The following is a 14,840-nucleotide window of genomic DNA, read 5'->3' on the forward strand; positions in this document are numbered from 1 at the left end:
TGATTCTACACTAGGACAGTGGTTAGGCTTGTAGTAACAATGTACAAAATATTCAATAGAGATAGATCAGCAATGCCAACAACTTTTTGTTATTTTTATGAAATTATTCAGCAGAGATAGCTCAACAATGGCAACAATTCTTATTAACTTGCTTCCATCCCATGAAGGGGATGAAATAATTTTTTTCTTGCCAATTTCCTAAATGTTACATTTTAAAATGTGGGTTAACAGATGCCATGTTTCCTATTTATACCAATAATGTTACACTGGTATGCAGTGGTGCCTGGGAAGCTGCCAGTCTTTAAACTAGCTGTGTTCAACCAGATATGCAAATGTATCCATGAATCCATCTGTTAGGCATCAAAAAAGACAATACTTAGACAAATACTCCTTCAGACTAAATGTTTACATGTTAAATGCTAAATATACACTGAAGGATTTGAATCAAGGAGCTTGCAAACATGACTCAGTCACACATCTGGCTCAGCCTTGTCTGGATGTCAGAATGCACCAGTCATTTTGAATTTATTTATAGTGAGACAAATCAAGTTGCAATCCATGTGGTCTCAAAGGTCTCCTTAGATAATGAAGACCTATGATACTCTCTGAACTATGGCTGACTCCCCAACTTTATACAGTAGTACCCCCTTATTAATGGGAATATGTTTCAATACTCCTAGTAGATGCCTGAAACACAAACCTTGTATATATTATATATTTTCCTGTACACACATACACTTACAGCTTCTCTTTGGCATATCTGAATTACCACCATCACTACTTTTGCAACTTGGAGTCGTTATTAATAAAGTAAAGGTTATTGAAAACAAGCACTGTGATACCCTGACAGTAGATCTGATAACCTAAGCAGCTATTTAAGTAACTAAAGGTCAGACAGCATATACAACTTGCATACTTTGAACTAAGGGATGATTCATGGTGTGATGTATGTAGCTGGACAGCACGAGATTTCATAACACTACTCAGAACAGTGTGCAATTTAAAACACAAATTGTTTTAATTTCTTTTTTATTGAATTTATTGGGTGACATTGATTCACAAAACCATACAGGTTTCAAGTGTACAACTCAACAAAACATCATCCACACACTACACTGTGCATCTATTGCCCCAACCAAAGTGTTCTTCCATCCTTATTTCCCCTCCTTTACCCACCCTCACCTACCACCCACTTTCTTTTTCCTTGGCTACCAGCACACTGTTGTACTTGTCTATATGTTATATATATATTTTTTACTTAATCTCTTCACCTTCTTTCATCCAGTCTCCTAACTCCCCTCTCCTTCAACAGTTGTCAGTCTGTTCCATTTATCTATGATTGTTTCTGTTTCATCTGTCAATTTATTTTGTTCTTTAGATTCCACATATAAGTGAGATCATATGGTATTTATCCTTCTCTGACTGGCTTATTTTACTTAGCATTATAGTCTCCAGTACATCCATCCTATTGCAAAAGATAAGATTTTCTTTTTTTTTATTTTGTAAGCCTGAGTAGTATTCCATTGTGTAATTGTACCACAGCGTTTATTTTTACCCACTCATCTACCGATGGGTACTTAGGCTGCTTCCAGATCTTGGCTATTGAAAATAATGCTACAATGAACTTAGGGGTGCGTGTATTCTTTCAAATTAATGTTTTGGTTTCCTTTACATATATTACCAGAAGTGGAATCTCTGGGTCATAAGGCATTTCCATTTTTATTTTTCTTGGGGAGGGGGGGGCAGGGGCTCCAAACCCATCCTGCCCCTTTACTTAGAATTTCTAAAAGTCCCAATCATTGTTTTTCAACCATTCTTTTATTTTTTAAATATTTTATTTTTTATGCTATTACAGTTGTCCCAATTTTTCCCCTTTGCCCCCCTCCACTCAGCCCATCCCCCACTTCCATAGTCAGTCCCTACATTGTTGTCCATGTCCATGGATACTTCATATATGTGTTTTGACTAATTCCTTCACCTTCTTTCAATCATTCCCTGCCTCCTCTCTCCCCTCTCACAGCTATCAGTCTGTTACATGATTCTATGCATCTGGTTCTATTTTGTTCATCAGTTTATTTTGTTCATTAGATTCCTCTTATAAGTGAGATCATATGATATTTTTCTTTCATCAACTGGCTTATTTCACTTAACATAATAGTCTCCAGTCCATCCATGTTGTCAAAATGTAGGAGTTCCTCCTTTCTTTTTGCTTCTTAGTATTCCATTGTGTAAATGTACCACAGCTTTTTTATCCACTCATCTACTGATGGGCACTTAGGCTGTTTCCCAATCTTGGTTATTGTAAATAGCTCTGATATGAACATAGGGGAATATAAATTCTTCTGAATTGGTGTTTTGGGATTCTTTAGGTACATTCCCAGCAGTGGAATTGCCAGGTCAAAAAGCAGTTCCATTTTTAGTTTTTTGAGGAAATTCCATTCTGTTTTCCACAGTGACTGTACCAGTCTGTATTCCCACCAACAGTGGGTTCCATTTTCTCCACAGCCTTGCTGGCACTTGTTGTTTGTTGATTTATTAATGATAGCCAATTTGGCAGGTGCGAGGTGATATTTCATTGTGGTTTTATTTTGCATCTCTCTCTGATGGCTAGTGAGGTTGAACATTTTTTCATCTATCTATGGGCCCTCTGTATGTCCTCTGTGGGAAACTGTCTGCTCAGGTCCTTTGCCCATTTTTTGGATTTTTTGTCTTCCTGGTGTTGAGTCATATAAGCTTGTTATATAGGATCTGGCACAGATAATGCCCCTTTTTTATTACAAAATATTTTATTTCAAAATCATAAGCATGTAATGCTGTACCATAACATCACACTCAAGTACACCATGTGACATTTTAGGGTAAATGTTCAAGTTAAAACTATAAATTATTACACCCATATTATTATCCTACCAAGCACACTCAGGAAGGTGTTAGTTCTGCCAGACCCTGTAGACTGTGGAGATTAAACCCTTGTCTGATGTATCATTGGCAAATATATTCTCCCATGCAGTCAGTTCCCTTTTCATGTTGATGATGGTTTCTTTAGCTGTTCAGAAGCTTTTTAATTTGATATAGTCCCAGTCATTTATTTATTTATTTTTCTTTATTTCTTTTGCCCTAGCAGGGGTGTCCGAACTTTTAGTGTATCTGGGCAACACTGGAAGAAGTGTTCTCTTGGGCCACACATTAAATACACAAACACTAATGAAAACTGATGAGCAAAAAACAATTTTAAGTAGATTTACAACTCTGGGTTGGGTTGCATTCATAACCATACTGGGCTGCAAGTGGCCAGCAGGCCACAGGTTGGACACTTAGGGGATATATCAGCAAACTATTGCTGGGCAAGATATCTGAAATTTTACTGCCTATGTTTTTCTCTAGGATATTTATGGTATCATGACCTATATTTAAGTCTACTCCATTTTGAGTTTATTCTGATGTATGGTGCAAGATGGTGGTCTAGTTTCATTTCTTTGTATCTACCTGTCCAGATCTTCCAACACAATTTATTGAAGACACTGTCTTTACTCCATTGACAAGAGCCTCCTTTGTCAAATATTAATTGACCATAAAGGTGTGGATTTATTTCTGGGTTCTCTGTTCTGTTCCATTGATCTATGTGTCTGTTTTTATGCTAGTAACAGACTGTTTTGATTACAATGACCTTGTAGTATAGTTTGATGTCAGGTGTTGTGATCCCTCTAACATTGTTCTTTCTCAGAATTTCTGAGAATATTTGGGGTCCTTTTGGCTCCATATATATTTTTGCAATATTTGTCCTAGATCTTTGAAATATATTATTAGTATCTCAATAGGAATTGCACTGAATCTATAGATTGCTTTGGATAGTATGGACATATTAAAGATGTTAATTTTTCCAATCCATGAACATGGTATGTATTTCCACTTATTTGTATCTTTCTTAATGTTTCTTCAGTGTCCTAAAGTTTTCCAAATACAGGTTTTTTACCTCCTTGGTTGAATTTTATTCCTATGTACTTTATTTTCTTTGTTGCAATAGTAAATGGAATTGTTTTCTTAGTTTCTTTTTCAGATAGTTCATTTTAGGTATATAAAAATGCTATCAGTTTCTGAATATTGATTTTATATCCACTACTCTACCAAATTCATTTATTAGGTCTGCCAAATTCATTTATTAGGTCGACTAGTGTTTTGGTAACACTAAGTAGTATAAGTACATTGAGTAGTATAAGTTCTTTATATATATAAAGCCTCATTAAGTGAGATTTATTCCAGGGGTTCAAGGATGGTACAATATCCACAAATTAATAAATGTGATATATCACATAAGGAAAATGAGAGACAAAAATCACATAATCATATCAATGATGCAGAAAAAGCATTTGATAAAATCCAGCAGCCATTTATGATAAAAACACTCAGCAAAGTGGGAATAGACAAAGCATACCTCAACATAATAAAAGCCATATATAAAAAATCTTTAAAGGTGTTTCCCTTAATATCAGGAACAAGATAGGTGTGTCTGCTTTTACCACTCTTATTCAACACAGACCTAGAAGTCCTAGCCACAGTGATCAGACAAGAAGAAATAAAAGGCATCCAAACTGGAAAGGATGATGTAAAACTGTCATTATTTGCTGACAACATAATTCTGTACATAAAAAATCCTATAGGCTCCTCCATTTTTCATTTTTTTAAGGAAGCTTCATACTATTTTTAACAGTATGTTGAAACAGTATCTTGCAACAATGGCTGCACCAGTCTGCATTCCCACCAGCAGTGCATGAGAGTTCCCTTTTCTTCATGTCCTCACCAGCACTTGCTGTTTGTTAACTTATTGATAACAGCCATTTTGATAGGTGTAAGGTGACATTTCATTGTGGTTTTAATTTGCATCTCTCTGATGATTAGTGACAGTGAGCATTTTTTCATATGTCTATTGGTCATCTGTATGTCCTCTTTGGAGAAGTGTCTGTTAAGGTCCTTTGCTCATTTTTAATTGGGTTGTTTGTATTCTTAGCATTGAGTAGTATAAGTTCTTTATATATTTTAGAAATTAACCCTTTATCAGATATATCATAGGCAAATATTTTATCCCATTTAGTGGGTCTCCTTTGCATTTTGTTGATGGTAAAACATAAATTATTTGTCTCCGGAATTTTCCATTTAGTATTTGTGTACTGCAATTGTCCACAGGTAATTGAAACCACAGAAAATGAAATGCAGATGAGGGTGGACTACTGTATTAGTTTCTGACATTTAAAATATCTTAAGTCAGTGATTTTAGCCCCTTGAAAAAAACATGTTGCAGCATATAACTTAGATTATTTCAACAGAGCCCGTTCAATCTTGGATCATTATTTCCACTGCATTCTAGCAATGCTTCTTTTGTAAAGCCACTTTGCACAATAGTGCTAGCAACAATAGAATGTTACTTAGCAATAATTATTTGTACAGTTTTCAAAACAAGTGAATCTCTCAGCAGTTGGGAGCTTTGCCCAGAGGCCTGGGCTTGCTCCTGGAATGGTAACTAGCTCTTCTTCATGAGTTCAAGCAATGTCACACTGCTTTTCAGCCTGCTAATGCACTCATAAACAGATTCCTAAATTCTCCCCAAGTTTCTGATACTACATTCAGAGAAAACACAACCACTATCAATAGTCATCTTCATGTATGAATGTTAATACTACATTATTAAATAATTCTCAATAATTTGTTTTATAGGGAAAGTTGAGGAAGGGTGACTTTTAGAAGTCAGCCAAAGGAAAACCATTTCAGCTCATCTGGAGCTGGCCTCTGGAAAGCAGTCCTACGTATTACAGCTAGGAAGGGCAAAGTAGACCTCACAGTGACCAGCACATTTACCAGTAGCAGAACATGTTATAAAAGAAACACAGATGTGCCCTGCATGGATTACACTCATACTCTTGTGAGTCGATAGTTTGAGAGCATCGTACTTGAGAAACAATGTTCTTTTGGATGACTAAGAAAGAACTGGAAGGGAATTGGATTATCACTGACATATATTTCTAAATGTATAGAAATAAGATCTTTTTGTTTGTCATCAACTATAAAGGACAAATTTTCTTCTTTTTCTTTCCTTCTTTTTTTTGCCAAAAGCTTAGAAATAGAATCATGGGCACTTTCTAAAAGAATAAACAGAAAGCAGACATTACGACTTTGGGAGAGTTTTTACCCAAGAATTCCCTCTAAAGTAGATTGGAAAACCAATGCTTTCAGAAGAACTTGTTATCAAAAAAATACTGGCCAGTTAATTATTATAAATTATCTTTAGAGTTTTTCTCATTAAGATTTCCATGATATATTTCCACACATACATAAATCAGTAGGATTTTTATCTGTGTCTCCACAATAGTCCCGTATTTTGCCCCATAAATATATTACAATAAATTTCATTTTCCATCACTTATCACTCATTTACTCATTTCATAAATATAGTCAATAATGCTTACTTGATTTGTAGTTGCAAAGAAATATTAAGCTTTACACTTTTAATAAATATTTCTCAGTGATAAAAGTTATTCTCATATGATCTCGCCTATAAGTGGAACCTAGTCAACAAAACAAGCAAACAAAATATGACCAGAGACACCAAAATAAAGACCTGATAGTAACCAGAGGGGAGGGTGAGATGGGATAATGGGGGAAAAAGAGGAAGACTCATCAAGGAACATGTATAAAGGACCCATGCGCAAAGCCAAAGGAGGGTAAAATTGAGGGTGGAAAGTATGGATGGGTGAGGTAGTGGGTGTAGAGGGGGGAAAATGGAGAAAACTATACTTACAAAACAATAAAAAGATGTAAAACCAAATTACCTTTTTTGGTTTTTCTAAACAATAATAAAAACATATTCTGCCCTGGCTGGCGTAGCTCAGTGGATTGAGCACGGGCTGGGAACCAAAGTGTCCCAGGTTCGATTCCCAGCCAGGGTACATTCCTGGGTTGCAGGCCATACCCCCAGCAACCGCACATTGATATTTCTCTCTCTCTCTCTCTCTCTCTCTCCCCCTCCCTTCCCTCTCTAAAAAAAATAAATAAATAAAATCTTAAAAAAAACATTTTCTAAATGATAATAAAAATTTACAGTACTTAATAACAATAAAATACTATCTTAACTATATTATTAATTAGTGTTGATCAGTAGTTAATGACAATAAAATATTTATCTTAATGAATTTTATTGTTTGCAAGAACATATACGAAAACTCATAATATTAACTATAGTCAAAAATTGGTTCTCAGACTTCTGGTCAAGATGAAGGTGTAGGTAAACACGCCTCACCTCCTCACACAACCACAGCAAAATTACAACTCAAATATAGAACCACCATCACTCAGAACCATTAGAAAAACTGAGCTATAAGGAAATCTGACAACTAAACAATTAAGAGACCACATTCATCTGGTCAAGTTGGAGATGCGGAGATGTGGAACTGGCTGATATCAAACCCACATGTAGTAGATATAAAATGGGTGGATAACTTAGGAGCAAGGGATCCCACCCCCACACCAGACCACCCAGTCTAGGGTTTCAGTGCCAGAAAGATAAGACCCCATGACTTCTGGCTGTAAAACCCAGTGGGGGTTGTTTCAGCAAAAGAAACTTCAGAATTCTTAGGCCTCTCCTTTTAAAGGGCCTGTAACAGACTTTGGACTTACTCAGACTCATGCCATCAAGCTCCAACATGGGGCAGCAGCTTAAAGGGCACAGCAGCATATGGGGAGGAACTGAAGTGTCTGGCATCAGGGTGAGAGATGGGGAAAGCTTCCTCCCAGACAGAACTACAGATAGTGGCCTTTGTATCTTTTCTGAGCCCTCCCACACACAGAGTCACAGTGTGTTGGCTCTAAATTTCACAATGGGGTAAAATTTATTCTAATATTTTTATATTACATATCTGAATATTTGGACCATATCTGAATCTCCATCAACCTGGCTCACATAGTAAGCCCTGCCTTTAGATGATTACCTAAGGGTCTGTCTTATTGTCCTATCCAACTTACTGACCTCCCAAGCAACCCTCCCAACCTGTTAGCAGTGGCTTTCTCATATGAAGGGCTGGACTAGACACAGGCTTCAGACCTTCCTAAATCTGCTCAAACAAGCAACAGCTGAGCCTAGACCCCATACTTCTCACTAAGTGGTCCCAGGCCGGACACTAGCAGCAGCCACCTGCAGACCACTTTATAGATTATGCCAAGGGGCCCCATATAGAACACAGATGGAGGATGACCCTGGCCTGCACCACCCAGGAAACTGTAGAGCTTGTGCACCCAGCAGACAGTTGCAGACCATGTCATAACACTACCCAACCACCTCCACAAGCCACGGAGAAGGAGGTTGCTGGCCAGGGTCATAGCCCATCATACCAGTTGTCTAGACTGGCTAAATCCCTCCTGTTGACCTGCTGACAGCAAACAAGACTCATCTACAAGAGAAGGGAGTACTCAGCCCACATGGAGGGAGCATCTCAAGTACCCAGTGGGGGAGACAGGAGTGGCTGTAGCACTGGACCCTACAGGACACCTAGTACTTTAGGCCATGCTACCAAGACAAGGAGTCAAAGCAGCTCTGCCTAATGCATAGAAACACACAGAGGGAGGCTACCAAAATGAGAAGACAAAAAATGTGGCCAAAATGAAAGAACAGAACAAAACTCCAGAAAAAGACTAAACAAAATAGAGATAAGCAATCTATCAGATGCGGAGTTCAAAACACTGGTTATAAGGATACTCAAGGAACTCAGTGGGTACTTTAACGACATAAAAAATACCCAGACAGAAATGAAGGATATACTGACTAATGAAGGATATAATAATAAAGAACAATTTACAGAGAATCAACAATGGAGTGGATAAAACCAAGAATCAAATCAATGCATTGGAATGTAAGGAAGAAAAAGATATCCAATTAATACAGCAAAGTCAAAGTTTAAAATAAAGAAAATCTTTAAAGCAGCAAGAGAAAATCAGATATTTACTAACAAAGGTGTTCCCATAAGAATGTCAGCTGATTTCTCAAAAGAAATTTTTCAGGCTAGAAGGGTTTGCCAAGAAATATTCAAAGTGATAAAAAACAAGGACCTTCAACCTAGATTACTCTGTCCAGCAAAGTTATCATTTAGAATCAAAGGGCAGATAAAGTACTTCCCAAGCAAGGTAATGCTAAAGGAGTTCATCACCACCAAACCATTATTACATGAAACATCAAAGGGACTTATTTAAGAAAAAGAAGATCAAAACTATGAACATTAAAATGGCAATAAATACATAACTATCAACAATTGACTCTGAAAAAATAAACTAAGGAAAGCACAAGAAAAGAGACAGAAGCATAGATATGGAGAACATTGGGATGGTGGACAGTGGAGAAGGGGATTTGGGGGAATGGGGGAAAAGGTGAAGGGATTAAAACATCCAAATTGGTAGTTACAAGAATAGACAGGAGAATGTTAAAAGCAAGTATAGGCTATGAAACTGCCAAAGAACTTATATGCATGACCCATGGACATGAACAATGGATGGGGGAATCACTGGAGGGAGTGGGGGTTGCTGGATGGAGGGGGGCAAAGGGAGAAAATTGGGACAATTGTAATAGCATAATCAACTTTAGAAAGTAATAGCTAAAAATATTGGTTCTCAAATTTCATCATACTCATCCCAGTCAAAAATAGATTCTCAGAAGTCCATAATATTTATACAGTTAAATATGGCTCAGCCTGCTAATGGATACAGTTTTTTTTTGAATGATGGAAATGTAAGTGGAACCTAATCAACAAAACAAACAAATGAACAAAAAAGAATTAAACATGGGAATAAAGAACAAACTGACTGTGATCAGAGCGGAGGTGGGTAATGAGGGAAAGAAGGGGAACATGTACAAGGGACCCATGGACAAGGACAATGGGGCAGGCATTGTGTTTGGGAGCAGGGGATGGACAGGGCAGGGAAGAGCAACAGGGGCAAAAACGGGGACAATTGTAACTGAACAACAATAAAAAAATAAATTAAAAAAGAAAATATTGCCCTGGCTGGCATAGCTCGGTGGATTGAGCATAGGCTGTGAACCAAAGCATCGCAGGTTCAATTTCCAGTCAGGATACATGCTTGGGTTGCAGGCCATGACCCCCAGCAACCGCACAATGATGTTTCTCTCTCTCTCTCTATCTCCCTCCCTTCCCTCTCTAAAAATAAATAAATAAAATCTTTAAAAAAAAGAAAATGTTTTAAAATTAGAGTGTGCTAATGATTATATAATTCTGTATATCTATATTAAAAAACACTGAATTATGTACTTTAAATGGATAAACTTTATGCTATGCAAAATACATGTCATTAAAGCTATTTTTAAAATAGGTAAATCAATTAAACTAAGAGTTGGTTTCTTTGAAAAGATAAAAACAAACTAGATAAACTAAGATAAAAAGAGAAGAGTCAAGTAAAAAATATTAGAAAAGGAAGAGAAGATATTAAAATTGATGTGATGAAATAAAAAGGATTATAAGAGATTTCTATGAACAATCATATGCCAACAACTTGGATAACCTAGTAGAAATAAATTCCTCAAAACATACAGTCTAGCAAGACTGATTCATGAAAGAATAGTAAATCTGAACAGACCTACAATGAATAAGGATATTGAAATAGTAACCAAAACAACCCAACAAAGAAAAGCCCAGGATCAGACAGCTTCAATGGTATATTCTATCAAACTTTTAAATAAGAATTATGCCAGTTCTTCTTAAAACCTTCCAGAAAATTGATGAAGAGAGAAATTTCCAAACTCACTTGATGAGGCCAGCATTACCCTGATAACAAAGCTAGGCAAAAATAATCTATCAAGAAAAGAAAACTATCAGCCAATATCTCTGATAAATAAAGGTGTAAAAAAATCCTCAAAAATTAAAAAAAAAAAAACTGAACTCAAAAGCACATTAATGGTTCTATCCAATGACCAAGTGGGATTTATCTCTGGAATGCAAGAATAATTCAACATATGAAAAGCCATCAATGCAATATACATATTAATAAAATGAGAAATAAAAATCACATGAAAATCCCAATAGATGCAAAAGAAGCATTTGACCAAAATTTAACACTCTTCCATGATTAAAACAAATTGCTCATCAAGCTAGAGAGAGAAGAAAATAACTTAACATAATGAAAACCATATGTGAAAGGCCCACAGCTAAGATCACATTAAACTGTGAAAAACTAAAAACTTTTCCTCTAAGATCAGGAACAAGATTAGGATACCACTTCTATTCAATGCATTACTGAAAGTACACTAATCTGAGCAGTTGGGGGGAAATAAAAGGCATCTAAATCAGAAAAGAATAAATAAAGTATCTGTTTACCTATGACATGATCTTATATGTAGAAAACACTAAAGATTCTACATATTTAAAAAGCAAACTATTAGAACTAATAAATGTATTCAGCGAAGTTGTGAGACACCAAATCAATATACAAAAATCAGTTGTATTTCTATTGTATATACTAACAGCACACAACCCAAAAAGGAAATTAAGAAAACAAACCAATTTATAATAGCATGAAAAAGAATAAAGTGCTTAGAAGTAAACTTAATCAAGGAGGTGAAAGACATACATTGAAAAGTACAAAACACTGATGAAAGAAATAAAATAACACACAAAGAAATGCAAAAGCATCATGAATAGGAAGACTTAGTATTGTTAAAATGTCCATACTGCACAAAGCAACCTACAGATTTGATGCAACCCCTATCAAAATCCTTATGATATTTTTACAAAAATAGAAAAAATTCTAAAATTTATATGCAACCACAAAGGACTCAAAAAATCTTGTGAAAGAAAAACAAAGTTGATTTATTTATGATGGTCATTTTGATTGATGTGAAGTGGTATCTCATTGTGGTTTTAATTTGACAAGTGCTGGAAAGAACCTAAGTTCCCATTAGTAAATGAGTAGATGAAAAGACTATGGTACATTTACACAATGGAATACTACATAGTTGAAAGAAAGAGGAGGTCCTACCCTTTGCAACAGCATGGATGGAACTAGATAGCATTATGCTAAGTAAATAAGTCAGGCAGTGAAAGACAAATACCATATGCTCTCAGCTCTAAGTGGAACCTAATCAACAAAACAAACAAGCAAGCAAAAATATAACCAGAGACATTGAAATAAAGAACAAACTGACAGTAACTAGAGGGGAGGAGGAAACGGGTAACAGGGGAAAGAAGGGGAAGTATCTTCAAGGAACATGTATGAAGGTCCCATGGACAAAGCCAAACGGGAAGTAGGATTGACGGTGGGAGGTGGGGTTGGGTGGGACAGGGGAAAGTAGTGGCAGGAAAATGGAGACAATTGTATTTGAGCAACAGTAAAAAAAGAAAAAGAAGAAAAAAAGTATAAAACAAAGTTGAAGGCCTCATAGTTTGACTTCAAGACATATTACAAAACTATAATAATCAAAATAGTATGATATTGGTGTAAGACAGACATATAGACCAATGGAACAAGACAGAAATCCCAGAATTAAACCCACACGTACACACTCAAATGATGTTTGACCAGGACACCAAGACTATGTAATGGGGAAAGACTATTCTTTTTATTCAACAAGTGGTGCTGGGAAAACTGAAGGTCCACATGCAAAAGAAAGAAATTGATCCCCTATCTAATACCATTTACAAAAATTAACTCACAATAGATTACAGACTTAACCATAAAATCCAAAACTACAAAACTCATAGGGGAAAACTTTATAACATTGGTCTAGGCAATGATTTTTTGGATATAGCAAAAGCACAGGCAACAAAAGCAAAAATAGACAAGTAGAACTACATCAAACTAAAAGATTTCTACACAAATGAAACAGTCAACAGAATGACAAGGAGACCTACAGCATGGGACAAAATATCTGCAAACCATATACCTAATAAGGAGGTAATGTCCATAACCTATAAGAAATTCCTACAACTCAATAACAAAAAACAAAAAGCTAAAACAAAAACTGCACAGAAAACCCAACCAATAATATGGTTAAGAAATAGACAAAGAACTTAAACAGACATTTCTCCATACAAATAGCCAACAGGTATAAGAAAAGGTACTCAGAATTACTAATCATCAGAAAACATAAATCAAAACCACAATAAAATACATAACCTTAAATCTGTTAGGATGGCCATTACTAAAAAAAGGAAAAAAAAAAAAAAACAGAAAATAAATGTTGGTGAAGGTGTAGAGAAATTGAAACCCTTAGGTACTGTTGGTGGGAATGTAACATGGTACAGCTGCTGAGCAAAACAGTAATGAGGCTCCTTAAAAATAGAACTGCCACATACCCAAGCAATTCTACTTTTGGAGATATATCCAAAAGAATTGAAATCAGGATATCAAAGGGATATCTGCACTTGCACGTTCACTGTAGCATTATTCACAGTTCTCACAATGTAGAAACAACATAAAAGTTCATCAGCGGAGGAATAAAGAAAATGTAGCACACACACACACAGGCTTATTGATACAACACAATATTATTTAGCCATAAAAAAGGAAATCCTGTCATCTGCTACAGTATGAATGAAACTTGAGGACATAATGTAAGTGAAATAAGCCAGTCACAAAAGGACAGATACCACATGATACCACTTATATGAGGTATTTAAAGTTGTAAACCCATAGAAGCAGAAAGTAGAATGGTGGTTATCAGGGGTTGGAAGGAAGGGAAAATAAGAAGTTTCAATGGATTAAAAGTTTGTTTTATAAGATGAATACATGTTCTAGGGACCTGCTGTACAACATGTGTTTATAGTTAACAATACTATCCTGAACACTTAAACATTTGTTAAGAAGGTAAATAAATAGGTTATGTGGTTTTGGGGTTTTTTTACCACAATTAAAAAAACACATGAGTAGAGGCTGATAAAGGTGCAGAAATGGGGACATCTGTATTAGTGCTACCATTAAAAATAAATGGATCCAGCTCTCCTGGAAGGCAGAATATCAAAAGTAGGAGCAACAGAACATTTAGTGCTTTTCTTAGTTTATCTTAGTAACACAAAGTCCTGTGTCTGTTATCCCTGGAATTGTGTTCATTGGAAAAGCAGTGTCTTCAGAGCCCTCTACCCATTAACTTCACAGCATAATGAGTGTAACATCAGAGACTCCTTACCTTGGAACAAGAACTGAGAAACGCTGGTTGCAGTTGGCTCCTGATGATAATTCCCAGAAGAGGTCACAGGTAGGAGATGCTGCCAGCTAGAAGGGTTGTCACCACACACAGCATGCCCTAAACCCTGAAATGGAAGCACCCACATCTGTGTGATCCAAGTTTAGCAATTCAGAGCCTATTTTTCTAAACTTCTAAATTCCCAAAAGAACTCCAAATTTACTGCCTCACCTGTGCTTCTTATGGCAGGCCAAATAGGAAAACAGTCTGCTTGTCAATGTCCTCATAAACATTTCCCCAAAGTAGTGAGTGAAAAAAATTGTGTCTTTCTCAGCACTGGTTCCTTGTGCTCACTCTCTCACTCTTACTCTGTAGTGCACATCTGCTATCCTTAGGTGTGTTATTTGTTTCATGTAATCTAAATCCTACACCCATATTCCTGGTTATATAATCATCAGCTGCCCCTCAGAGCCACTAGACTGAAACAGTCCCCTACATGTGGAGGGCATGGAGGGACCTCCCCACGTCTGATGAGGGGATGCTGGAGACAGGTTAGAATATGTGGAGTCTTGCTATACACAAGTGTGGTCAGCAGATTGGCTACAGAGGAGTGTCATGGAAGCTTGCTAAATATGCAGAATCCTAGACCCCACTGCAGAACTAATGAATGAGA

At 36.3% G+C, this 14,840-nt stretch overlaps 1 long non-coding RNA gene across 1 annotated transcript in view; it reads right to left on the reverse strand.

Moving 5' to 3' along the window:
• LOC118497352 overlaps positions 1-14,840 on the reverse strand; it is a 307,937-nt gene that overhangs the window by 123,682 nt on the left and 169,415 nt on the right. Inside the window, exon 3 of the long non-coding RNA XR_004899878.1 lies at positions 14,171-14,294. This is a non-coding gene — a long non-coding RNA (uncharacterized LOC118497352). The remainder of the gene's footprint in view (positions 1-14,170; positions 14,295-14,840) is intronic.

Source organism: Phyllostomus discolor, chromosome 11 (assembly GCF_004126475.2).
Source record: "Phyllostomus discolor isolate MPI-MPIP mPhyDis1 chromosome 11, mPhyDis1.pri.v3, whole genome shotgun sequence".
Classification (NCBI taxonomy): domain Eukaryota; kingdom Metazoa; phylum Chordata; class Mammalia; order Chiroptera; family Phyllostomidae; genus Phyllostomus; species Phyllostomus discolor.